The sequence below is a fragment of the Cupressus sempervirens genome, chromosome 10, assembly GCF_028749045.1.
Source record: "Cupressus sempervirens isolate cs-2001-9-10 chromosome 10, ASM2874904v1, whole genome shotgun sequence".
Classification (NCBI taxonomy): Eukaryota; Viridiplantae; Streptophyta; class Pinopsida; order Cupressales; family Cupressaceae; genus Cupressus; species Cupressus sempervirens.
This window is the reverse complement of record NC_143127.1, coordinates 500,140,643-500,167,524: the sequence shown is the minus strand read 5'-3', so window position 1 is coordinate 500,167,524 and position 26,882 is coordinate 500,140,643.

The following is a 26,882-nucleotide window of genomic DNA, read 5'->3' as shown; positions in this document are numbered from 1 at the left end:
TAATAAGCTATGTCCAACTAAGAGTTTTAAAAAGTATTAATATAAAAAATCCACTTATAAGATAATAAGTAGTATTTATTTATTTAATCTTTGAAACAAATTAGTAATAATAATAAAATTAATATTTTTTTTAGTTTCAAAAATTAATAATTAATAATAATATTTTTTATAATATATTCAAAAATTATATTATATTTTTCTAAAATAAAAATAAACATGCACTTTTATTTTTCACATGTCTTTCATCTTTCAAAAATATGCAAGTATAATATACTTTGTTCTCTATCTTTTTTTAATTGGTAAATTATTGAAGCCTAGATTAATTATTGTTATTTATTGTAATTAATTATTTTTACGTGCTAAGTGAATTTGAACCCAAGATCTCCCACATGAGAGGCTCACAAGTTATCATTATGTAGGCTCTTGCGTTACTTTGTTCTCTATCTTGAGTGTATTTCTTTTTCTCTAATTTTCTATTATTGAAATTCTCATATTAAAAAGGGTTTTGAGATGACTATAAAAATCAGAGTTTTCCAATTTCTCTAAATTTCAATGAGAATTTTTCTACTAGTTGTTCAGATCTATATTTTCCAATATAAATTTTAGCAACATGATTCCACTATTTACTTCGTACACAATTTCCCAAATACTACATGAATCAAATTCTATTTTCAAATACAAACTAGAATTGTTGTAGAGATATCATCCTATAAATTTTAACAAATAAATTCCAAAAATATGACAAGCATGAGGTAGACAAAAATTTCAAAATAATTTTTGTAGAGGGATTCTCAAACTCTACCTCAATCTGATAGTCAAAATTCTAGACAATCTGGTGAACACATACAATAAAAAAATTCTTTATCCTTCAATAAATTTATAACTTCAATTCTTAGCTCTCCTCAAAATTTGTGTGTAAAATTTATATGTCCTCAAATGACCAAAGAAAATCTCTAATAAAGAGCACTAACCCTACTTAGGATTTCTAACATCTAATTTAATAAGGACACAATGTGTCTAGTTCCTGGCAATAATAGTTTAGTAGTTTTGATTTTTCTAGAGTTCAATAGAAAGAAGTAATATTAATGTAAAGTCCTATTTAACAATTAAAATAAATGTTACATTTTTTTAAAGAAAAAAATAGATGTTTTTAGAATTCTTCATTAACTTGAAGGTACCAAATATTGAGGATAGATTAAAACTACATACTTACAAAATAGATGCTGAAAAATAAAATGTTAAAATTTTGAACAAAAATTCTATAGTTATAATTTTCTTCCAATTTAAAAAACTTTTATTTTTCTCTTTTTTATTGGCTTATATTGTCAATAGTCGGTGCAAAAAATATGAATTTCAATTAAAAATTTAATAATTTCTCTATAGTTTGAACTTGCAATGTGACATAAAGTTTTCTTTTCTTTTCATCACAATGAGTTATCATCATTTGACAATATATTATTGACAAATAATATGAATATATGTTCACATCATTTGTGACATAAAATTAATTCTTGACAAATAATACTATCCTCCATATTCATTTCTATTCACTTTTTACTCTAACATATTAAAACAATGCTAGAAATTGATAATTTGATTTTAATGTTGTCATTTTCAAAATAGTGGAATGCTTTCAAAGTAACTATTATAGATATCATAAATAAATCTATCTAAAGAAATACCGATAGATATCCACTATAAAATAATTATAATTTAATTTAATACACCTAAAATTATTTATATTTCCTTTATCTCCATTTATTTAGTTTTTTATTAACTGAGCTTTTTATTTTTATTTTTTAAAAATGGATGATTTATATCTCTTAATATTATAATTTAAACAGATATTTTATGTCATATTTGTTAAATTATTTTAAAAAGTATATTCTACTTATAATAAGATTTAAACTTTTGACATGTAGATGGTTGTCAAATTTAACCTAGAAGAATAAAAGTTAACATTAATGCGCTCACACCATCTCACTCCCCCATTCTGCCATTGTAGAATGCCTATCGACATTAATTATTAGTTCCTGCCGTATGGCAGGATACTATAGCATCCAAGTGGATGCAAATTTTCAATAAGTTTTGACCAATTGAAATGTTTTATTTATGCATTCCAACCTAGTTTCATAATGTTTTTGAATTCAGGCCATTATTTTAATTTATAAAACATGTTAAATTCGGATTTCCCATTGGCTGTTGTGGTGAACAATAGGGTATTGAGCTTTTTCCATTCTATTAAAAAATGAATTTGTGGCAGTGGTGGCGGATGGATGGAACATAGCAATAGTGATTTCATTAATATTATTCACCTATATTTGAACAATATCTGGCCAATTTTGACAACATTTGATCTAACATTAAATAAGCGTATTGTCAATGACATTTTTTTATTTGTAGTCTTTATTGCTTGGCTTTATGTTTCGTCAATTGTCTTATCTGAACCACTATGCTCAGCCAATCCCCAGATCTAAATCTTTAGGAAATCCACCGTATTTTGATTTGGATTTATACTGTGCACTGTATAGGTGTCATATTGTTAGCGAAGATGTCCATTTTGGGAGAAAATGTGGTCGGAATTCTTTGGTCTGTCTTTTACTCATTGTCTTGGGGAATGTTTTCCGACTGTCTGTGGACTGCATTTAATTGGATTCTTGAATTCTGGTCATCTAAAGTTCCTATTTATTAGTAATTGTTAATTTCAGAGGCATCGGGAAAATTGGACAGTCCCTTTTGTGTGCTTCTGAGAAGTAGTTTTGTTGCAGAAAACAGGTATTTTTTATCCTTCTGTAATGTCTTTTGCTTAGGATTTTTTTGAATAGATTTTTACGACTTTTGTAAGGAAAAGGAGATCTTATTTGATGTATTCAATTTTTCATTCCTTCATTCATGATTTGAAGCATTTTTCATTCTTTTCAGAGATCTCAGTATGTAATTTTTAAATCAGTATCTTCACTGTCTCTTTTGCTTAGAGACTTCTGAATTTTTACTCTGTTACCATCTTTCTTGATTTTATTTTCCTTTTCATCAATGTCTACTTCATGAGAAGATTTTCTATTTTTTCTTTCCCTTACCATTTTTCCTCTCTGCGTCTTCTATTAATCTCCTGCTATTGTCATCGCCTCATCTAGCACTAGCAGGCGTGCATCTGTCACCATGGCCTTCGCAATGGCTATCCTCTACTTTTGAGAGGGTCATGAGTGCATAATAATAAAAAATTAGAAATGAAAGCAACAAAAGTAGAAGGAGATTTCTGCAACAGTATATAAAAGAAAACTAAACCATACTTGTCAATCCTAGTAGCCCACAACTCAGAATTAAGAAGCTTTTCTCTCGCAGTCTTCTTCGTCTTTCTTTTGCATCTCCGCTAGATTGTGTTCCCTTCATTTGTCTCACAATATGGAAAAAACCACTTGTCCTCGAGAACCGCCTTCAAGGGAGGTTTCAAGCAGGATAGATGGAAACCACCCAGACACTCCTCACATTCTACCATAATTCCTCTTCCAACCTTGTTACATATTTGGCAACGCTCGCACTCTGCTCCAGGCGCTTCACATAAACGCAGTCCCCTATCCTAAACTCAACTCCATCAAAGACCACTTTACTGAACTCCTTACAAACCTTCTTCATAACTGTATTTTTACCCTTCTCAGCATGTTCCTTTTTTTGAGCAATGAACCTTAAACGCCTGGCTCTTTGTTGAATCTTTTCACCAAGCTTGTGTCGGGTAGGAGTTCTAGCAGCGGATTTTGGCTGCCTTTTTGCAGGTTTTTTGGCGGAGCCTCTTATGGAAGATTTGAGAGGCTCGATGCGATGAGGCAAAGAGGGAGCCTCCACTTCGTCAGGCTTTTGCAAGCGAGAAGAAGGGAAGGGTTCTCAACTACATTGCAAGCAGTCCCCCTACCAAGGAGATCATTTAGCCTCTTGTTCCTCTTATTGAGATCATTGAACTTGTCCTCACATTGCTGGGGAGAAACATGATGCCCCTTGCTATTCATCAACTTGGACACAGACTTCCACTTGCCCTTCTTCTGCAAAATCCCAGATTTTCTCTTGCTATTAGCATTACCCTCATGTGAATAGTTCCCCTCCTCTCCAACCCACAAGACAATGGTGATGAGAATCCTGACCATCTCATCAGTCCATTTCATGCGATGCTAAGGAGAGGTATCCTTCTCCTTTTTACTGCACTTGGAACCATCCCTCCCATCCTCTGTAAAGCTCGGCTCATCCTCCTCGCTCTGAGAGGGCTTACACCTGCTAGAGCTTCTGCCCAGACTCTTGACATAATGACCAAAACAATGATGTTGTTGATGCTGCTGTTGTAGATGCATATGACTAGTTTCCTATCCACCTACAGAGGCCATATGGGGAAGAAGCTGCATAGGACTACCACTGAAAGGCCGGGGCTGACGAGAAAAATGTTGCAGTTGAAGGGATCAACCATTGAAGGACTTTCGGACAAGATTTTCTCTTCATTCTCATTGTCCGTGCAAGGGTGGGACTTAGGCTTTTTGGTTCATAACTCAAACAATCATCAAGAGCCTCATGATCATGATGGTCATCTGTTAGTCAAGCTTTTACTCGTGGCCTTGAGATCTCCCTCATTCTGGCAGGAAAGAAGCCAAATACATTAGAGTAGTTGGCTCATCTTTGTAAAAGCTGTATTGTTTGTTTTTCTAATTGGTTGTACTTGTATCTCATTTGTTGACTTATGGGTGTTCATTCCATTGTATCATAGATTTTACACAATATTTTGAGGTGTATATCATTGAGAACATTGAAGCATGTGTACAAAACAAACTTGGCTGTCAATATTGAATGGCTGATAGCCTATTTCGATCTCTACGACAGACTTTAATTTTTGTATGAGTTGTTAGTTTTTTATTTATTTTAAGCCTCTTATTTAAAGCTATTTTCGAAGAATCATTTCTAAGTGGTTCAATCTAAGAGAGGTCCAAATCCAGGCTCTACCATTTCTGGTCTCTGTTTGTATTTCAGTGTGTCATGGGTGTAGATTGTGCAGATTTTGGGTCACAGGGATGTTCATGGAAAATCTAGGTGACATGGTTCACACCCACCACTTGTGTCCTCAATCATAGGCCTAAACAACTCATGCCCATCTCTCATTCTTGCAACATGATGCATTATCATCATTCCAGAGTGCTGCAACCCATGATCAGACTCCAAAGGAATTCTATTCCCATTATGATACGCGCACATCTCCCTATAAAAAAGATGCTTCGACCTCAAGATTTTCCTCACATCATCCTTGACCTTGTCAGAGAGATGCCCCATCTTATCAAGAAGGGAAGGGTTATTGTGGTTGTCTCCATATGGGAGTGTCTTCTTTGCTTTTTCCTCTCTGCGTCTTCTATTAATCTCCTCCTCTTTCGCTGTAATAAACTAAGGTCCTCATCAATTACCTTAATCAAAAGCATGTTTGAAGCACCACCCACGGATTCTTCTGGTCAGTACCACCAAAATTTAGCTTAATGCAGTTTATTGGTTGCATTGTTCTCTTTTTGTCTGCTTTGGAAAGGGATATATCAAAATATTTTGTAATCTCAAAGTAGTTTCTTAATATAATAGTGTATTAAGGGTTATTTTGTTTAGATTTGATAAGCTTAATTGAGATATGCTTTCGAAGCAAGCCTTCTTGTCCTATATTTGGCCATGGTTGCTTTCTTTTCTATTGAAACTTCTCATTCTGTTGTTTTGTTTCAACCATACTTTCCAGACAATAAAACTTGAAACCATATTCAATAATTCCAGTAAGATAATAAGAACTACTAGACATTACTAGGCTTGAATAGAATTGTTGAAATAGAGCAAGAATGCCCATTTTAGATTAGAACTATTAAGAAATCTATTCCAATTGCTATCATGTGGCCATAGCGAAGAGCTTGGTGAGAGCTGAATTTATCATGACTTTAACCTTTTCTTTGAAGCTGAGCATCTTTGAGCATCCAAGAGTGACATGCAAGCCTGGGGACAGTATCCAATTTGTGTGAAGTTTTTGATTTCCCTATCCTGTTCCAGTTAAAGGTAGAGGGATTAGTGGTAAGGTGAAGCTTACTATACCCTAGCGTAACAAGTTAACATAATAGAGCCATGTCCATTTTAGATCCCATCCAAAGAGATCCTCTTCTTTGCTATAAAAAAGCTTGAAGCCTTGGAGGAGAGTGTTGACCTCCCAGACTTCCTTTCAAAGCATTCCATGGTTTGTTGAAGGCAATGATTTAAGAACGAAAATTCGAGTAAACCCAATTCTGTGTAGGAAATAAGAATTTAGGATGAAACATATATTGTTTCACACCAGATGGATACTTAGGCTCTTTTAAGACTTTATTAAAGTTTACTGGTCTATGTTTTTAACATAAATCATTAGTAAGTTTATTTCCAGAAAGTGTGTAGTGTATACAACATTTGCCATAACAAAACTCTAGGTGGTACTAAAGATTAATATTTAATGTCCTTTGCAGACAGTTGAACACAGTGTTCGATGAAGTAAGCTTAGGGTATTCGTACAATTAAAAATTAAAGGAAACTAAAAATATATATCTTATCTTATTTAATTGCAAAATATATGTCATTTCATTTTCTGATTTCAATTTAAATTTGGAGAAATATTTCTTATAATGTAAAGAAATATTAAGCTATTTGTAATTATAGCGTGTTGTGTTTACTGTAACTGAAAGGAATGTATATTAGCATTACAAAAATATATTAGAAAATAGTTGTTCTAAAATATTTTGAGAAAACACGTATAATTGATGATTATAATTTGTGAAAATATTAAAAGACAATAAATTATAAATGACAGCTTAAATTGTGACTTTTTGAAATATCATAACGCATGGATTTATTTAGTAAATAAAACATGGATTTATTTAGTATTTTCCAAAACTACTTGAGTTTGTAACGTGCATTTTATAATTTTGTTTGAATTTTAAAATTTTAGGTCAACCATGTGACTTCTCTTAAAATTGTTTATTCATTTTGAATATGTGACAGATATTGTGTTATCAAAATGTCTGAACGAATTTATATTCCAAGTCCGGGTCCTCAGTGGGATTGTCCAATCATTGGTGCAATTCAGTCTACAACTTTGGAGCATGTATTTGTCATAGAATGCACAAATGTTGAGAAAGCATTATGCAATGTACTTGGTGAAGAATTCTTGGAAAATAAATCTGGGAGAACAACTTATGTAGATATTGTTTCTAAATTCCTCACCAATTGCATGGATCTTTTAGAAAATTCTGAAATTGTAAAGAAAATGGTAAATGCATATGTGAAGCCTCGTTTCAAACCTCTCGAAGACTATGATGCATACATCAATGCATATGTTATAAAGATGAGTACTAGCCTCATAGGCGGCTTGTTCTCTCTTGAATCTTTGAGCTCTTGTGATGTTACGACTTGTGTTTATTATTCCCTAAAAATTGCAATAAGTAGTAAGTACAAACCTCTAGTGGACCATGCATTACTTGCTCACCAAACTCATTTCTGTGAGCTTAGTGCATCAAGAATCTCAGATGTTTGCAATGCAATGATACTTCTGCAACTACATATTTCTCCTCCTGTAATTTCACCTTATGTAAGCGCCATTTGCTCAACAAAACCTCTACCTGTTAGGGATGTTATATAATCTATTACACATTCATCCATACGGAATTGTAGTAGATGAGCATATTATCCATATATGTACATAGTAAAGAACATATGCAATGGATAAATGAAAATGTTTCATAACTTTTGCAATAAAAATACATATAATTATCTTGTTATGGATGCATCATATTTATTTTCATTTAGATTATCACAATGTATAAGTCATAAACCAAATTAATCGAATATTGAAAAAGTGATATGAGCCATATTTGTACTATATTTTTTTACAAGTTAATATTATTTAGTACATATTCCACTTCATTTTCAAATATTGTATAATGCATTCCATGATTGAAAAATTTATAGAAAGTTTGTTATTCTTTATATATTGTACAATTTTTGGTTTAGTAATCTTTATGAAAATAAATATAATACATTTGTAAGAAATGATTTTGTGAACTATGTAATTAATTGTTCTTCTCTATCTGTTTCTCAAGTGCAAAGGTCGTGAAAGAGACATTGAAGGTTGTCAAACTGAAAGAACATCTCAGAAACAATTGATAATTAACTGGTATGTTTCCATCCTTTTCTGCTCACAAAATAACACAAGTACTACAAAAAATATATAATTTAGATTTAGTTTCAAAAATGAGAACTGAAGTAGTGAATAAATAAAAGGAGATTAGGATAATTTTTTTTATAACTTGAAAATTGTACTATCACATGTCAGTGAATTAAAATGCAGTTATAATTTGTGGTTTCTCAAATATTTGCAATGCATTTATATTCCTTGAATTAAACCAAAACTTGATCAATTTAATGTAGATTTCCTCTTTTCTCTTATCATCTCTGTTCTTGCCCTCATCATTATTTTCCCCATCTTTTCTCTTTTCCATCTTTTGTTGGTCACTATTTCTCTTTTTGTTCTCATAGTTCTTTTCTTTAGCATTATGTTTACCCTTCTTATCGTCTTCCTTTTTTTTGTCTTTCTCCTTATTCTTGTCTTCCTTTTGCTTGCTGATTGTTTTTCCCTTTTTAGCATCCTTGTCCTTTTCCTTCTGTCACTTATCCTTATCCACAGTCTTATCCTTTTTAGCGTCCTTCTCCTTTTTCTCGTCTTGCTTTTCCTTATCCACAACCTAATTTTGTTTTTGATGCATTGTATTTATTTTTATTTAGATTATCACAATGTATAAGTCATAAACTAAATTAATTAAAAATTAAACCAGAACTTGATCATTTTGAAAATTTCAAAATGAATATTGAACATGTGATATAAGCCATATTTGTACTATTTTTTAAATTATAAGTTAATATTATTTAGTACACATTCCTCTTCATTTTGAAATATTCTATAATGCATTCTATGATTCAAATATTTATATTTTATACAATTTTTTCGTTCAGTAATCTTTATCAAAATAAATATAATAGATTTGTAAGGAATGATTATGTGAATTATGTAATTAATTGTTCTCCTCTATTTGTTTTTCAAGTGCAAAGGTTGTAAAAGAGACACTGAAGGTTGTGAAAGTAGAACAGTCTCAGAAACAATTGATAAGTAACTGGTATGTTTCCATCCTTTTTTGCTTACAAAATAACACAAGTATTACGAAAAACATATAATTTAGATTTAGTCTTAAAAATGAGAACTTAATTAGTCAATAAATAACAGGAGATGGGTAGAATTTATTTTACAAGTTGAAAATTGTACTATCATATGTCATTGAATTAAAATGCATTTATAATTTGTCATTTCTCAAATATTTACAATGCATTCATATGCCTCAAAATGCATATTTGTCTATAAATAGTAACAATGTATAGGGTCCTCCTACATCATCTTACTCTTTATTGTACATATCTGAAATTTTTGTGCTATCTATGTATAGAAACCTACACATTAATTAGAAGCATATGAATTTCCCACCAAGAATATCTCTAAAAAAATGGAAAACATTGAACTTAAGTTATATCTTAGAATTCAATTATTCGTAGAAAAAGCTAAGAAATATTGCTCGTTTTCAACAGGTTTTCCTCTGTCCACATTGCATCAGTATGAATACTATAAATGCATCTACTATAACATACCCTCGAACAGATGAATTCTCTGAAATTCCACAACTTTGTATCCTTGAAAGAATCCAACAAATTCCAAGTGAATGCCAAAGAAAAATATTGGAAAGCTATTTTTATGACAACCATGCTCCAATGTTTCGATATCATGGATGGGGAAACATTGAGCCGATAGAAGAGACCAATGAAATTCATGTTTTGTCTCCATTCATGACAAATGGAGAATTAATTTACCTAAAATATCTGGTGTGGATATATAGGGAAGCTCATATAATAATTCGTTGTCAAGATATTTTAATTCATTTCCTTCACGGAAATCATAGTGTTGAAGAATTGACTGCCATTTTCAATCCAACATCTAAAATTCTATTTTGTCAGCTATCACCATTTAGGGAAAGTAATGAAAGCGACACACTTATGTACATAATAAACCTTATCATCTCATATCGAACTCTTTCACTTGAATGGATTATAAGATATGATAATATAGAGCTTGTAGGACAATGGTATGATGATGATAGAGGAAATCTAGCAACTAAAACCATAAAGCATCATTACTCATACCATTATTTGTTTGAATTTTCAAATAGTGACATATCACCTGGCATTCATCTTGTAGCAGCTATTAGAAGATGGCACATCCCAAATGGATGAATTAAGTATTACATCATGAGGATTGACAGAAGCAAATACTTATGATGTATAAGATTAGCCTCCATTTCTGAAAAGTTGAAAAAATCTAGAGAAATATGTATTTGCTCATTGGGATGTCAATAATGTTTGCATATCTAAGTTTACCTAACTATGTCTTTTACTATTACAAACTTATAGAAATTTCATGAATTGCACTTAACGTGGAAGGATAATAATCTCTTCAGTTTGGAAGGTTGTCATCTTTTAAAAAAATATAAATTTCTTCATTAGAAATCCAATTGCAATTTTCTCATTCAATAGAGTTCCAACAATGTCTTGTTATAATTAAAGCAAAAGCATTCAAAGTTCCAATGTAGACATAGTCATCATTGAGCCATAATCTGCTTTTCAATGGCCAGTTGAAGTGAATATATTCATGTGGCAAGATTGACACATTTGAGGGACACATCTATTTTCTATAAATTTCAATTTCACATCGAGAGCCATTGAAGTTGTTCAAAAGTCACTGTGTGAAACTCTCAGCAAACAATGGAACTTCTTGAAATAGTATTGAGAGTTGAATTTTTCTCTCTCTTGGTTCTATTTTTCACTGTGAATGAAACACCTACTTTCATTTATTTGTTGACTTTGAATGTAGTACTCTTCTATGTAATTCTCTATTTATTTGAGAAATATATGTAATGTCCATTGCGAAGAAGAATTTCATAGACAATAAAGTAAATATTATTACATTCAAATGTAGTTAATGTTGATGATGTCATGACATGACTACATCACCCAATCTAATGAATAAGTGTATCTTGTAATTAAAGTAATTTAAAATTATCAAATATAATGATATATACATTGTCATTATTTTTTTATAATGTGTCTTTAATATTAAAGCATAATTATATTCATTCATGTTTTATATATGCTATTCATTAAGAATTCCCTTTTTAGTAACAAAGTAATCTTCTACTTGTTATAATATAGGGTGCTAACAATGTTTCAAAATAATGACTTCTCCCTGTTTCATCTGTTCAAATAATCATGTTTATGTAAATTGTTTATTCTCTTCATAGAAGCAATCAAAACCATGACTACTTTGATGCAAATACCAATTGTTGATTTAGATAATGAAGAAACATCAACTTTTGAAAAAATCAAGCAGACCTGTTGCAAAAGAAGGAAATGTTCCAAGCATAAAAAGTACAAGGGTATGAGGAGACGACCTTGGGGTAGCTATGGTGTAGAAATAAAAAATCCAAACACTAAAGATAAAAAATGGCTTGGAACATTTCAAACTCCTGAGGAAGCTGCAAATGCATATAGAGAAGCAGCTCTCTCCATGAAAAGTGTAACAGATTGTATAGATTGTCATATAAATTTGTTGGGAGCAAATAGTGAAGCAATTCATAGTGCTGATATAATGACAATGATAGAATCTCTTTCTCAAAGTAAGCATATCTCAAAAAACATGGAAAGTCATGTCTGTGGAGAGTTGACTGATATCTCTCAAGGAAAAAAATTCCACTCACCATGCCTTGATGATATTGCATTTGACAATATAGTGGCTTCTGATGCAAAATATTTACTGACATCTACAGATATGAATCACTGTCAATCTTGGAATTGTCAACATTTACAATGTCCAACAAAATTATCTAACTCATATGAACCCAACTGTTGCACACAATATAGTTATCCTCAACAACAACCATTATACACCATAGATACCTAGAATCCACAACAAATAGATCAACAAGAAACCATATGCCATCCATATAGTACTTCAACCATGCACAAAGTTGTTACCACAAAGCCAACATTAACATACAGTTCCAATGTTGGAGATACAAATTTTGACCAAGCAGCTATCGGAATTCTCAAATCTGAAGACTTAGAATGGATGAAAGTACATGGTAGCATTGGTATGTCCTCAAACCTATTGCTAAATTTTATATTAATAGATTAATTGATTAGCATTTGTAAATGTAAAAAAATAGTTACTACAATCAAAATATTGGCTCTGTACATATCCTCATTTCTGCTAGCTACTTTATCTAACTATATCGTTCCACAATCTAATGTAGGAAATGATACTATGGCAAGGCCTGCAAGACAAGAAAGACTACCATGGAACCCAACTAGCCCAGTCATCCAGAAAAATACATACAATTATGACTTGAGTTCAATGAACATTGAACATAGTATGCACCATAGAAGTGGGTCTACCTATGCAACAAACAAACAAAGAATTAGCTCAACATCTGGTGATTTGCATGCCTCAAACAATCTTGACAATAAACACCTTGCATTGTATGACAAAATTAGTTTGGAAATGAATGTCATAAAGTGCAAGGTATCGAAAATTGAGAGCATTGTAACTAATATTGAAAACTGTCTATTTAATGCTCTCAATGGAAGTAGCCAACCACTATGAAATGTCTTGAGACATTTATATGAAAGGTCTTGTTATTTAACAATTTAAAGCTTCAACAATGATTATTTGGAGAGTTTACAAATCAATATTCATAAAAAGTATAAATGTTTGTGTAAAAGTGTGCAAAAAAATACTGTTCCAATGTCTTCGACATAAAATTTATTTAGAAATGTTATTACTTTGTTACTTAGATTATCAAATTTATTCAATTATTAGCCGATCTTATAACTAGTCACTATTTTCCAACATTTAAAGAAATATTTCTTGAAAAATAATTAAAAAATAGTGCCTTGTATTCTTAGATTATCAAAATTTGTAGAATATTACAATTACTAATAGTGTAATAGATCATGTGTAAATGAGTGAATTTGAAAAATACTATTGTCCATAATTCAAAACATTCTATATATCTAGTACTATTGGTTGAAATAGTATAATAGCAATGTTCAAATGATAGCAATTTTTGAGTAAACTAACAAAATTTTCTACAAAAAATATTCTATTTATAAAGTGACCCAATATAAATGAAACATTAATGTAAACATTGATTCCTAATAAATGCAGGATGCCAACCTATAGCATATGGTGTACAATCAAAATGTAGCACATAAGTATCAACATACTACATTTGAAACAAACAAAAAACTACAACTTGCAATTTAACAATAAATAAAAATAAAAATTAAACTCATTAGTAGAAGACTTCATTATATGAACAAATTGAACAATCAAACATCTACAAATAATGCAACGAGACCAAAACAAATGTAACTGTAATGTACATTCAACTCACATTGACAAAACTCTTCTAAAGCATGGCTTATATAGGCCTCGCGACTTCAAATACAATATCGGTGATTGTTTATTTGATACATTTGAATATCTACTAAAATTTCAACATACATCAAATGAAATTCATAATGGAACAATAGATTTCTTCATTTCTTGCCTCCAAAATGGAGATGAGGAAGCTATCAATTCCTATAACCATGAACTCCACCCTCAAAGCCTGAGAGAGCTTCACAATGTAGAAGACATTACAACTTATTTGCAAAGAATGCGTTTATCCACAAAACCATCAAATAAGACAAAGCAAAATGGTTTGTGGGGGGATATATTTTGCATACATTGGATATCAAAGTGGCTCAATATTCGTATATGTGTTTGGTCTGCATCTTATGGAAAATGATATTTAGATTTTAACAACCAACTTGATTCTACTCCATTCAATATCCTGTTTCATGATGCAAATCCTTTGTCAGAGCACTTTGAACCATTGCTAACCAATGCAATCTTAGAACAAAAGCAACATAATATCAAATTGCACAAATTAAAAAAAATGATAAGAAACAATGGCAAGACACCACTCAAAGAAAGAAAGTGAAAGAAAGAAACATTAAAGAACTACAATATGTCTACCAATGATAAGCATAATATTGCAAAAAATCAACACAATATAACATTGCGTGCAGTGAAAAGATTAATTAGAAATAAAGCTTGCAACATTAATCAACAAACAATTACAAACGAAAACAATAATATTTTCTCAACCAATAACCAAAATAATATAAAACCACAAACTCAATCTAGAAGAACAATGAAATCAACTAAGACAACTTTGACACCAATTGATAAATTTTTTTCCACAATAGAAGACACACCAAAATATCCTTGCACAATTTGTCAAATGCTCCATTTCAAAAAAGATATAAAACAATACAAAGAGGAACATAGAGTTGTATACCACAATTTGACAAAATCTTACATACAATTGCTTACCAAGTACATATGTAAAATATGCAACGATTCTCTCAGTAAAAAAAAAAACCTAAATATGCAGTTCCTCACAACATACGCAAAAATAAGCCATTACCAACTGTACAAAAAATGACACAACTAGAGGAACGTCTAGTTTCACTGAGAATTGCATTTGCACAAATTTGGGAATTAGGATATAAAAAGTCTCAACTTGGACTAAGTGGTTCCATCATAAATGTCCCTGTAAACATATACAATATTCAAAATGCTCTACCACTATCACTATCAAACACAACAACAATTGCAGTGGCTTTTAAAAGACAATTGCAATATAAAAATGCATTTCAAAAAGGCATGGTACGACCATATATAATAATGCAAGCTCTATTCGATTTAAGCAAAAAAACCCTTTACCAAATGCAAAATGTACAAATAAATGAAAAGTGGATAGAAACATTAGATATCAACAATGAAGACAATGGTTGTGAAAACAAAAGTTGTTCTAAAAGTGAAAGTGAAAGTGATCTTCAATATGACAATCCAACTGATTCTTTAATACATGGATACACAGACTCTACATGCATCCACAATATGGATGACAAAATCATTCAAATTGCACCTGTTGAGAATTGTTATCCTATTGGTATTTTCAAAGACAAGTATGCAAAAGAAATGAATTTTCCAACCCTCTTCTTTGGTGAGCCACGCAATAATGACATAATGGACAAATTTAGTTATCAAAAATTATCACAGTGGGAATTACTTCATTACGAGCAAGATTTTTCACTTCATACAACAAATCTTTTCTTCAAAGCCATAAAAATAATTATACATCAGGTCTTATCAACACTATGGATACGAATTAGAAAAGGACAATTAAAAGGACACAATTTACTCGCAAAAGATGTAAAGCAAAAACCAAATTTGGAAATTTTTTTAAGATTAGACATTGGATATGTAGATTTCAAAAGAATTCGAATATCCCCACACTATATGCATCAATTGAAAAAAAACATATTTGCTATGATTCGACAACTTGGGCCACCTACATTTTTTCTCACTTTTACAAGTACAGAAGAGAATTCAGAGCCCCTAATGTTGACTCTCCAATATTTATAAAAATTACGTCAAAAAAAAAAAAAAACAAATGACACATTTCAATGCAACGACACCGACAAAATAATACTTGTGAAGAAAGACCCAATAACATGTGCAAGGTACTATCGACATAGGATTAATGCTTTAAGAAAACTACTATTTGTAGAAAATTCACTATTTGGAAAAGTTGTAGACTTATTTTTTGGTGACTGAATTTCAAAATAGGGGAAATGAACATGAGCACATGTTAATTTGGGTCGAAAATGCACCTATCTATGGAAAGCAAACAAACGATGAAATAGTAGACTTTGTGAACATGCACATCACATGCAATACTGATAACTTAGAAGCACAATATGCTAATTTGCATAAACATCACCATACTAGACAATGCAAAAGAACTTTGTACAAAAAATGTAGATATAATTTCCCAATTCCACCTATGCCAAATACAATGATTTTGGACCCATTGTCTGATAAAGATGCTACTATTAACAAAACTGCCAATCAAATTTTCAATCTTTGGAAAAAAGAGACTTCGATAGCTCCTTCACATTTCAAATGTTAATTGATGAATTGCAAATAACAGAGAGTGAGTACATCATTCTAGTACGATCAATAATAGACAAGCCAACTATATTCCTTCAAAGAAATCCTTTCCAAATATGGAACAATAGTTCTGCAAACAAATGCCAAAACTATGGAGAGCTAACACAGATGCCCAATTTGTGTTAAACGCATATGCTACTGCCATGTATTGTAGTTCATATATGGTAAAGGTTGACAAGTCTATGACACGTGCATTCAAAAGAATAAGAGATGATCACCAAAGTGAAAATATAGATGTGGTTAAAATGATAACAAAATTAGGAAATGCTTTACTAAATTTGCAACAAATGTCAGCACAACAAGCTGCACATTTAGTTCTATCACTTCCCCTTAATAAGAGTTCATGAAAATGTGTTTTCATTGATACAAGATCAGACAATGAGCGAGTATTTGTACTCAAATCTGCCACAGAATTAAACCAAGAAGTAGATAACTCAGAAAATGTAATAGCAAAATCATTAATAGACCATTATAAAAATCGCCATGATAGTGTACAAAACATATGCCTAGCTGAGTACATCTCTAACTATAATGTTAGAGGAAAAAATAAAAAACTAAAACAAAAAGAAAATATTATACACTTTATTAGTTACAATAAACACAATGACTTAGAAAACTATTGCAGAGAACAACTACTTCTTTTCATACCATTTACAAATAATGAATCTCAACTAAAAGAAAATTTCAAAACTTGGGAAAGTGCATATACTTTTCATGAAAGTATAATAAGACAAAATAGTTCAAAATTCTACTACAAATTAAATCAAGCATGGGGTGACATTGATAAAGAAGCTACAGAAATCAATAATCGATTATTAGAAAACAATCACAATAATAAAACAAATAAAACAACTGTCATAGATGACATATATGAAATTCATGATGATATTCAAATTAAAAAATATAACAAAATTACAAATACAAAATATGTAGGTTTCAAAATAGGAAAACACCCGAAAATAATTGATAATGATGAATGCTTTAAAATTTGACAAATGCTAAATACAGAACAACAGGCAATAGTAAAAGACATTGTTTGCAAAAAGGTCACAAATAAAACACCACTTCACTTATTCCTTACTGGCGGAGCAGGCACTGGTAAGACCTTTACGACAAAGATGATCTATCAAGCACTCTTGCGTATATATAACAACACAATTAACAACAACCCAGATAAACCAAAGGGAATAGTTGTAGCTTATATAGGAAAAGAAACATACAACATCGGTGGGATGACTATACACTTTGCATTTCATATTCCTTTCAATAAATCAGAATTTCTTCCACTAAATAGTGACACACTAGACAAAATGTCCAAACATTATGAACAACTCAAAGTTATATTGATTGACGAAATATATTTAGTAGGTTCAACATTCCTACGCTATATAGACAAACGAATAAGAGAAATAATGCGCACACCAATCTCTTATTTTGGCAATTTGGACACAATTTTTTGTGGTGACCTATATCAAGCCCAACCAGTTCTTGACTCTTCAGTATTTGAAAAAAGAACTACAGACAAAGACTTAATGCCTTACAACTTTTGGAATGATAACATCAAATGTTACACATTGCATAGCACAATGCGTCAAAAGGATCAAAATTTTATACATATACTTAATAGAATTCGATTGGCAAAACAAACAATAGATGATATAACATATCTGAACCAACAATGCCTACGGCCAATACCAAATGACCCAACACTTCCTTTCCTTTTCTATAGAAAAAATGATGTATATGTACACAACCAAAAAATGTTAGCAAATATGTCTGGAGAAGTTATTGTTCTAAGGGCCATAGATGAATACGAGGACAACATAAATGGCATAAGACTCTACAACTATATGGCAACCCTCCCAATTGAAATACAACTAAAACGAAACATGTTGATAGAGTTATACTCAGGAAACTACAATACAACTGATAGATTAGTCAATGGTTCAGATGGAATATTCAAAGATTACACAAACCACAACAATTTAGAAATTGTTTGGATCAAATTTAACGATTCTAATATTGGAAGTCTCCAAAAAATAAAATATGCACAATACTACAACCAAAGTATTGAGAAAGCATGGATCCCTATTGTATGAATTGCAATACCAATCCAAAAACTCTCAACAAGCAAAAAAATTACTATTAGAAAACAATTTCCAATACAATTAGCATCTGCACACACAATTCATAGATCTCAAGGATTGACAATGGAAAGATTAGCTTTTGATCCAACAAGTATAAGACAACATGGAATAACATATACTGCATTATCACGTACAAAAATAATAGAAAACCTATATCTTGTGAAACCACTCACTCAAAAACATTTTCATGTAAAACCAAAAATAAACATGCAAATGGAATGCCTACAAACAAGTGCCTGTTGAAAACTTGAAAATGAGGCTTCATGCACAAATAATACTGAACATTTACTATTGTGCACATTAAACACACGAAGTCTACATGCTCATGAGAATTATTTATTCAATGATATTGAAATTATGTCTTCAGACATTATACGTTTACAAGAAATTCACATAAATTCAATAAAGCAAAATTTAGTTCTAAAAGACTTCACTATTCATGTCAACCATGGAATACATGACATTATGACATTAGTAAGAAACAGTATCAATGTAACAACATCATCAACTCACACATCAAAACATGTAGAAGCAATCACATTAACCATAACAAAATCTACCAATATATTGAATATTTGCAATATCTATTCAAGGCCAAATACTCCCTTCATAGATATTAAAAATGTGTTAGACACTCTAACTTCCAAAATGCATCCAACTGCACTCACTTATATTCTAGGATATTTTAACATTGACATGTTAGCTAATACAAAAAGTACAAAAGAGATAAATAATCATATGCAACAAATGAAATACACATTTCTGCTTCAACATAGACATAGCATGAATAAGCCACTCATAGATCACATCTGGTCAAATACAACATCAAATGTATGCTTTATCCATAAAACAGAGGCATACTGGTCAGATCATTTCTCTACATTTCTTAAAATACATTTACCTAACACAATGACTATAAAAAAATGACATTTTCATCATTCTATCATAAAACTTTAAATACAAATTTACTCACAAGATTCATTTTCTACATTCAAAACAATTCCACATAACAAATTTTATTAACCACTATATGAACAATAAACTTTAAATTTCAATAATTGCATTCTACAAATTATGAAAAATGTCTATGGTAAGAAGAAATTTGATGCACTAAACCAATTTCTCGTATCCACAATTTATGCACAGAAATCAATGGATGCAAACAAAAGAGCAGGAAAGGCTACACAAATGAGGCAAGAACAATCTACAAAAAGGTAACATCTACTTGCTTTCATGAATTTTATAATTCTATATGCACATGCAAAATGCACTAACATACATGTCGATGTAGGACAAAAGTGAAAACTATTGGCTCCATCACAATAGAAGCGTTGAATGCAAGAAAAGGAGGCAACATATTTGAAGGAGATGTTTTGGTTGTCTACAAAGTCAACCTGGAAAAAGTCAACAAAACACGAGAAGTGCTACGAGCAGATCTGACAGATCCTAAAACAGAAATGACAATAACAGTCAGTGTCAATCCAAACTTAGTACAACAATATGAAGACAAAATAATCCCAGGCATGGGTGTTTGTATTACCGGATTTGACATTCAACCAAAATCAGACTTTGATAGAGGTGATTGCGATTGCATTATTGTACTAAAGGAAACAAGCACAGTGGAAACAATCAATCGCATATGCAATGACTACAATTTCATCCCCAACACTACAATAAGGAGCCTACTGAATAACACAAGCAACTACCCAATTGGAACAATAGGTGCATTGGTGTTTGCAACAAAAAAGCAAGGCAATCTCAACATTCTAGAAATAAAGGATGGTCAATCTGAGGAAGACAAAGCACAGGTAAGAATTAATGGCAATTATTTCTCAAACTGTACTTATTCTAATCAATAAAGCATTCAATATGCAAATAATACACGTAATCATTTCAACTCCGTATATGTATATTTTATGCAGCTAGAAATCCATCCAAATTTCCTTCAGCACTACACCTCAACAGAAGAACATCTTGCTCAAAATGAAACACCAACATTGCTTTTTAGAAATACTGTAACAAAGACAGACAAAAAGCATACACTTCGTACAGGGCTCTCCACATTTATTTGCAAGCTAAATGACAAAATGACATTGCAAATGTTACATGACATAATGCAAAAAAATAAAGAGGTACCGTATAAGCAATATGAAAATCTAACAATTGTCTCTATTAAATGTGACCAAGACTTACACCCTGCACTTTGCAACAGGAACATGGAAAATTGAAAATTGCAAATCCATTCTCTAATCCATTTGCTGCATTTTGTCCACATTGCCACCACAAATTTGAAGGATATGGAATCCTTGATGAAGAAACTGCACACTGCATTGGATGCAAGAAAGATGTCAACTATCTTCACAAGTTACACTTGAAGACATTACTTCTTACTGAAAATAAACAGCCAATCCAATGCTTCATTGACAACACATTAATTGAACAGTTAATCCCACGACTCCATAGCATCAAGTATGAGGAATATATGCAACAAAAATCCAATGTCATCTTCATGCTTAGAGAGCTTTGCATTGAAGGCACTTTCACCTTGACCCAGGCCAATGCAATTATGCATGTCAACCTGAAGCAGAACACACAGGCAAGTCATAAAGTAAGTTAACAAATACATTTTAAGAAAATCACAAATAGGAATTAGTAGAGATATGTTTTATATGTCAACAACAACTATGTAACATTATTTTGTGGGTGATATTGCAGGCTAAAGAAGAATGAATAAAGTACAACCTACCATATGAAAAGAATCTCTGCTACAAAATGCTTGCAAGCCTCATAAACTACAATGTCAGTGGTTACTCAAGTTTAACTCCTTTGTAATTCTGTAAAACATAAAATCTGTAAAATAAATAATTTTATTCTCGGGCTAGACTGGAGGTTTTCTTCTCCGTTCTTTCCTACCAGTGCCCATTTGAACGGAGATAAGCTATTGTAACTTTCTAGTTAAGTTAAATAAAATTAATGAAGGCCTTGGCCATTTATTGATAAATTTTATTTTTTTAAATTAGTAATTTGATACAGTATAAAGTAGATGAAAAAATTATGCAACTATCTTCTCAATCTAATGCTTTAATACAAATAGTTACAAATCAAATAGCCCATTCAAGAACTTGCAAAAGAATTTGTATTGAATGCTTTTGACAATAACTACACTACCTAACACATCTTCAGCAAAAGGTCAAAGATGAAAATAACAAATGATAAAACAAAACATACAATTTACTTCACAAATACAACCAAAAACTCAAACAAAACATAGAGCTAAAATAGATAGCATTTTTGTTAGTACGAAAACTTAGTAGGAAAAGTTTTTTTATTCATGATAACGACATTTTGTTCATTAAAAAATATAAATACACATTTATTAACAAAGATTAGCTGTTATATGAGAAAGAGAAAATTAGAAATATGAAAATAAATACTGGTACATACAAATACAAAAAATAATAATAAGCTTCTAGTACATGTCATTGGGTATTACTACACTTTATCAGCTAGCAAAACAACTGTTACCATTATTTACAACTTCTTACAATGCAATAATGTAAACAATTATGAAGCATTATAAGCCAAAATTTCCAATTTAAAGTTAATTTCCTCCCAACATAATATAACTAAAAAATTGAAAAAAAATCATGCTTATTTATTAATTCAACTAAACAAATACAAACAAATCAAATATGTGGCCAATTGAAAAAGATATTTTATTTCAACACTATAAACTTCCAATCACAACACAACAAGGCAGGAACTAGACGCTTTGCGTCCTTGTTGATTTTGGTGAACAAAAAATTAAAAGTCACATATAAAGGAAATACTCTTGTAGCTAACATCACCCAATAAGATTTTAAATAAATTATTTATTGTAAATTTCAAAAAGATCAATATATATTGCAACTATATGTTATACAAAGTTGTTGAAAAATAAAATAATTTGATTTACGTTAACTTTATATTACTTTTAATCTATTTAAACCTTTAATGCACACTTAAAGTCTTTTAATCAAAATATTCATTTATTTTCTTTTTCTCCACTTATTAGTACCTGTTAAGGCAATACTATTGCATTGACTAGTATTCAATTAGATAATAAATTCTACTAAACATTATAGTTTATTTATTTATACTAGAAAATAGACTATCACAATCAAATGGTAGTATTTATAATTGTGTATTTTTTTATATTGAAATTCTCATTTATGTATAATTTCATTGGTTGGAATAATTGTACCTTATAGGAGCGCTTTTTACGGAATTCTTAAAAAAACATCTAGTTTATAATAGAAAATTCTTTTAAATACAAAATTAAAATGTCATTTTTTTTAGAAAGTTATAAGTTTTTTTGTTTTTTGTTTTTTTTTAAGAAACTTTTTACAAAATATTTCCATTACAAAAATTATTTTTAGGGGTCTAAAATATCATCAACTATTTGTGGGTCTAAAAAAAATATGCTTTTTTGGTTTTGTTTTTTAAAAAGAAACTTTTTACAAAATATTTCTATTACAACAATTATTTTTAGGGGTATAAAATATCATCAACTATTTGGTGTTGCAGGGTCTCTTGGATTGGCCTCTCCTGTGTCTTCTGGGGTTAGAACTTTTGCTGATGTGGTTGCCTTTAAAGCTGGCCTGCATGGTGCTATCCCTCATGGCGATCTTTTTTCTGGGCCTATTCATCCCCGTGAAGTTTCCCTTGTAAGTGTCTCAAACCCTATAAGAGTTTTTTTAGACCCACAAATAGTTGATCATATTACAAAAATTACTAGGGATGGCTTTTTCTCCCGTCCTTGTTCCTGCTCATGCCCAAGGGCGATTTCAAAATGGGTCTCCTGTTTCTACTCCTGCTGCGGGTTCCTCTCATGCTCCTATGGATGCTATCGAGCTGGGTGTGGAGGGTGTGGTGTGGCCTTCTGTTTGTGTGACCACTCATGCTGCAGATTTAGGTGCAATGTCAGCTCCTGGGGGGGCAGGGTTTGTTCACCCGTTGTTCGCACTCAGTCTCCTCCTTCTACCCCTCTTCCTTTGGGTGCTTGTCTAGGTGCTGCAAGGTCTCCTAGGTTGGCCTCTCCTATGTCTTTTGGGGGTAGGACTTTTTTTGATGTGGCTTCCTTTGAAGTTTTCCTGCATGGTGCTATCCCTCATGCTGGTCTTTTTTTTGGGCCTACTCATCCCTGTGAAGTTTCCCTCGTAAGTTTCTCAAACCCTATAAGAGTTTTTTTAGACCCATAAATAGTTGATGATATTTTCAATACAACAAAAGAGGTCTCTTCTCTTGCTGCTATTTTTCACTTTTAGGGTTTTTGGCCCTCTTTGGTTGATCTTCATGCTTGGATATCTAAGCATTGGGAACCAATTTTAGACCATGATGTCCACATCTTTTCGAATGCTAAAGGATTCTTCATAGTAAAGTTTGAAAGTGCTAAAGATAGGAAGACTATTATGTGCAATAACATTTTTTTATGGTAGGAGAGATATCCACTTATGGCCAACCTATGGCATATGGATTTTGATCCACTTACAGAATCCTTTAACAGGGTTTCTATCTGGGTCCGGCTTCTGAATCTCCCAATGCATCTATGGCTAGATTCTATTTTTGAAACTATTGGGGATGCTATTGGTGATTTTTTATATGTGGACTCTGACACTTTTGATGTTCTATATTCGACACGTGTATGAATTCTTATAGACATGGATGTTTCAAAGGACCTTCTAGAGAAGATTTGTTTGGATTCCTTGAGGGGCTCCTAGACCCAAATGTTGGATTATGAAGGTATCCCTTTTTGCTATAGAAAATGTCATATGACAGGTCACATTGCTACTCGTTGTGTTGCTATGAAGACCAAGTCAAGGCGACCACCTTCCTGGTGGTCAGGGGCCTCTTCTGAGCACTATACGATGCTTAAGTCCATGGATGTGCCCATAGAACCTATGAATGACTCTCCCCCTACAGATGATTCCCCTATTGACAAGCATTCGGTGCTAGTGGTAGCGGAGAAAGTCTGGACTTTTGGTCTAGACCCTGTTCCCTCTCCTGCCCTTGCCCCTATATTGAATGCTCTTCTTGGTCTTGTTGGGGGCCAACCATCTATGGGCTCTCCTAGGGAGAATGTTGTTGTTTATGATTCCCTTGGCTTCCACTATTTAGTTTCTTTTGGGGATTGGATTACTGAGGCAACAAAGGTGGAGAATGGTTGGACTACGGTAAAAAAAAAGAAATCTAAGTCCTCTGCTCCTCCTTTAGAAATGAACCTCCAATTGTGCAAGGGAGGCTCTAAAACAAAGAGAAAATCGTGAGCTCCCTTGTTGTGACTGGTTTTTTGGAGGCTGATCTCTTAGTTTTCTTTTTGGCCTCCTAGTTGGATGTTTGGTTTTGGTTGTTGATAGGTTTTTCTGTCACCGTGGTTACTCTTTGTTTGGGGGGTAACCAGTTCCTTTTATGTTTGTTGTACTTTTACATCTGTGCTTATTGAAAATCTTTAGATTTGTGTAGGGTTTTAGGCACCCTTCAAAACCTATTTTTCTTAATAAAAAACAATTATTTTTAATACAAAGTTGTTTTTAGTTTTTAATAGCAAGTTTAAGTTTTTAGATTTCTTTTTCATTAAAATTTCTAATTTTCATGAATTTCATTCTATCTAAATTGTTTTTTTAATTTAGAAACAAAATTGAATTTAATAGTGTTTAAAAGTTTCTTTTTTTATCGGTAAAAGGTCGAAGCCATATAAATTCTATTAATAAAATAAATGTTACATGGTCTCCACTCAAATGAACACTAGTTGGAAAGAATAGAGAAAAAAACATCTAGTCTAGCCCACAACATTTAGTCATGTACTTAATTACAAAATTAAAAGAGTCACACCCCAATTTACATTTGCAGACACCTTTCTTCATATATTCTTTTCAATTTCAAGTAGCAAGATTTGAGTAACTTTGTTGTTAATTTCATATATCCTTCATGAATCTCTGCATTTGGCACAAACTTTAAGCTCTTTAATATTATTTGTCTTAAAATCAACAAAAAATTATGTTCTAGAAATCTAACAAACGATGGATGTTAAACAAACTATTATCAATGAATTTACCTTTATCAACCTCTAATTCTTAAATGATACTTTGATCCATTTCCTTATGATTTTCCATTGTTTAGATTTCTAATAGTTTTTTATAGCCTCCTAGTTTAGATGTAATTTAAGTCCTTGAGTTACGTCATTATTGCTAAATTTTAAGTTAAGATCTTAATAATCCTTTTAATGCATTGTAATTAATTATAAAGATAAGTAGTCGAGTCTTAGTTGGAATGAGGATGAAGAGAATCTAATAGGGGATGGGAATTGAACTCTAAGGGCCCGTTTGGTGAGTGGAATAGGAATACATATTCTGGAATATGTATTCCGGAATACGTATTCTGGAATAGAACGTATTCCTGTTTTCCATTTGGTTCAGCGAATATTTGATGGGAATTCGAGGACCCGAAAATTTATGTTTTCTAAAATAAAAAAAAATGGAATAGGAATACGTATTCCAATACCACCTATTTTGGTGGAATTGCAAAACCCCATTTTTGGGCCAAAAATGGAATACGTATTCCATTTTTGCTTCATATTCCAATCCCGTTTTGGTGCATCCAAACAAGGAATTTACCGTTTTGGTGCATCCAAACAAGGAATTTACAATTTTTGGAATACGTATTCCAGAATACGTATTCCTATTCCGCTCACCAAACGGGCCCTAAACATACAAGTTTATCTCCGCTTTTTAAGTTAGTTCATCCAAAGTGTTATTATTTCTAATCTAGCCAATAACTGTTATTACTATTTATATTTAAAAATTTGAATTATTACAGTGACTAATGGAGGGAAGTGTCTACCCAGCTGACATATTGACTATTAAATTATTATTTAATATTAATCCAAAATTATAAATTCATAGTTTTATAAATTTCTAGGAATTAATAAATTATAATATTCAGCCATTCTGTCAGTTGCATAACCAATTCGCTAATGATAAAGGATGAAATGTAAAGTGTTTTCAAAGGTGGAAACAATCGATTAGTATTATCAGTATTCAACATATTTAAATGGTTTGGGTTTAAAAAGCTAGGATTTGGGAGTTAGCATCTTCTTGTCTGATGGGTTAAGTTAATAGTCTACATTCTATCTTTGTTTTTTATAATGTTTATGGATATGTGGGTTGATTGATACTTAGAACTGAACTAAGCTATCATAGCGACAAGTTCCCAGCTTTCAAATTGTGATCAGATTTGTAGATTATATCGATCTATTATTTGGAAGTTGACATTTAAGTGACTGAATCTTGTTAGTATATATCTCCTTTTATATTTGTCTGTGAATAAACTTCATTGGACTTTGAGGGACCATTAATGTCATATTTTGCAATTGATCAAACGAAGGATTAAAGTCTGGTTACTAGGAGTTGAATTAGCTTCAATGATAATTTATATTGTACCTAGTCTCGGTTTAATAT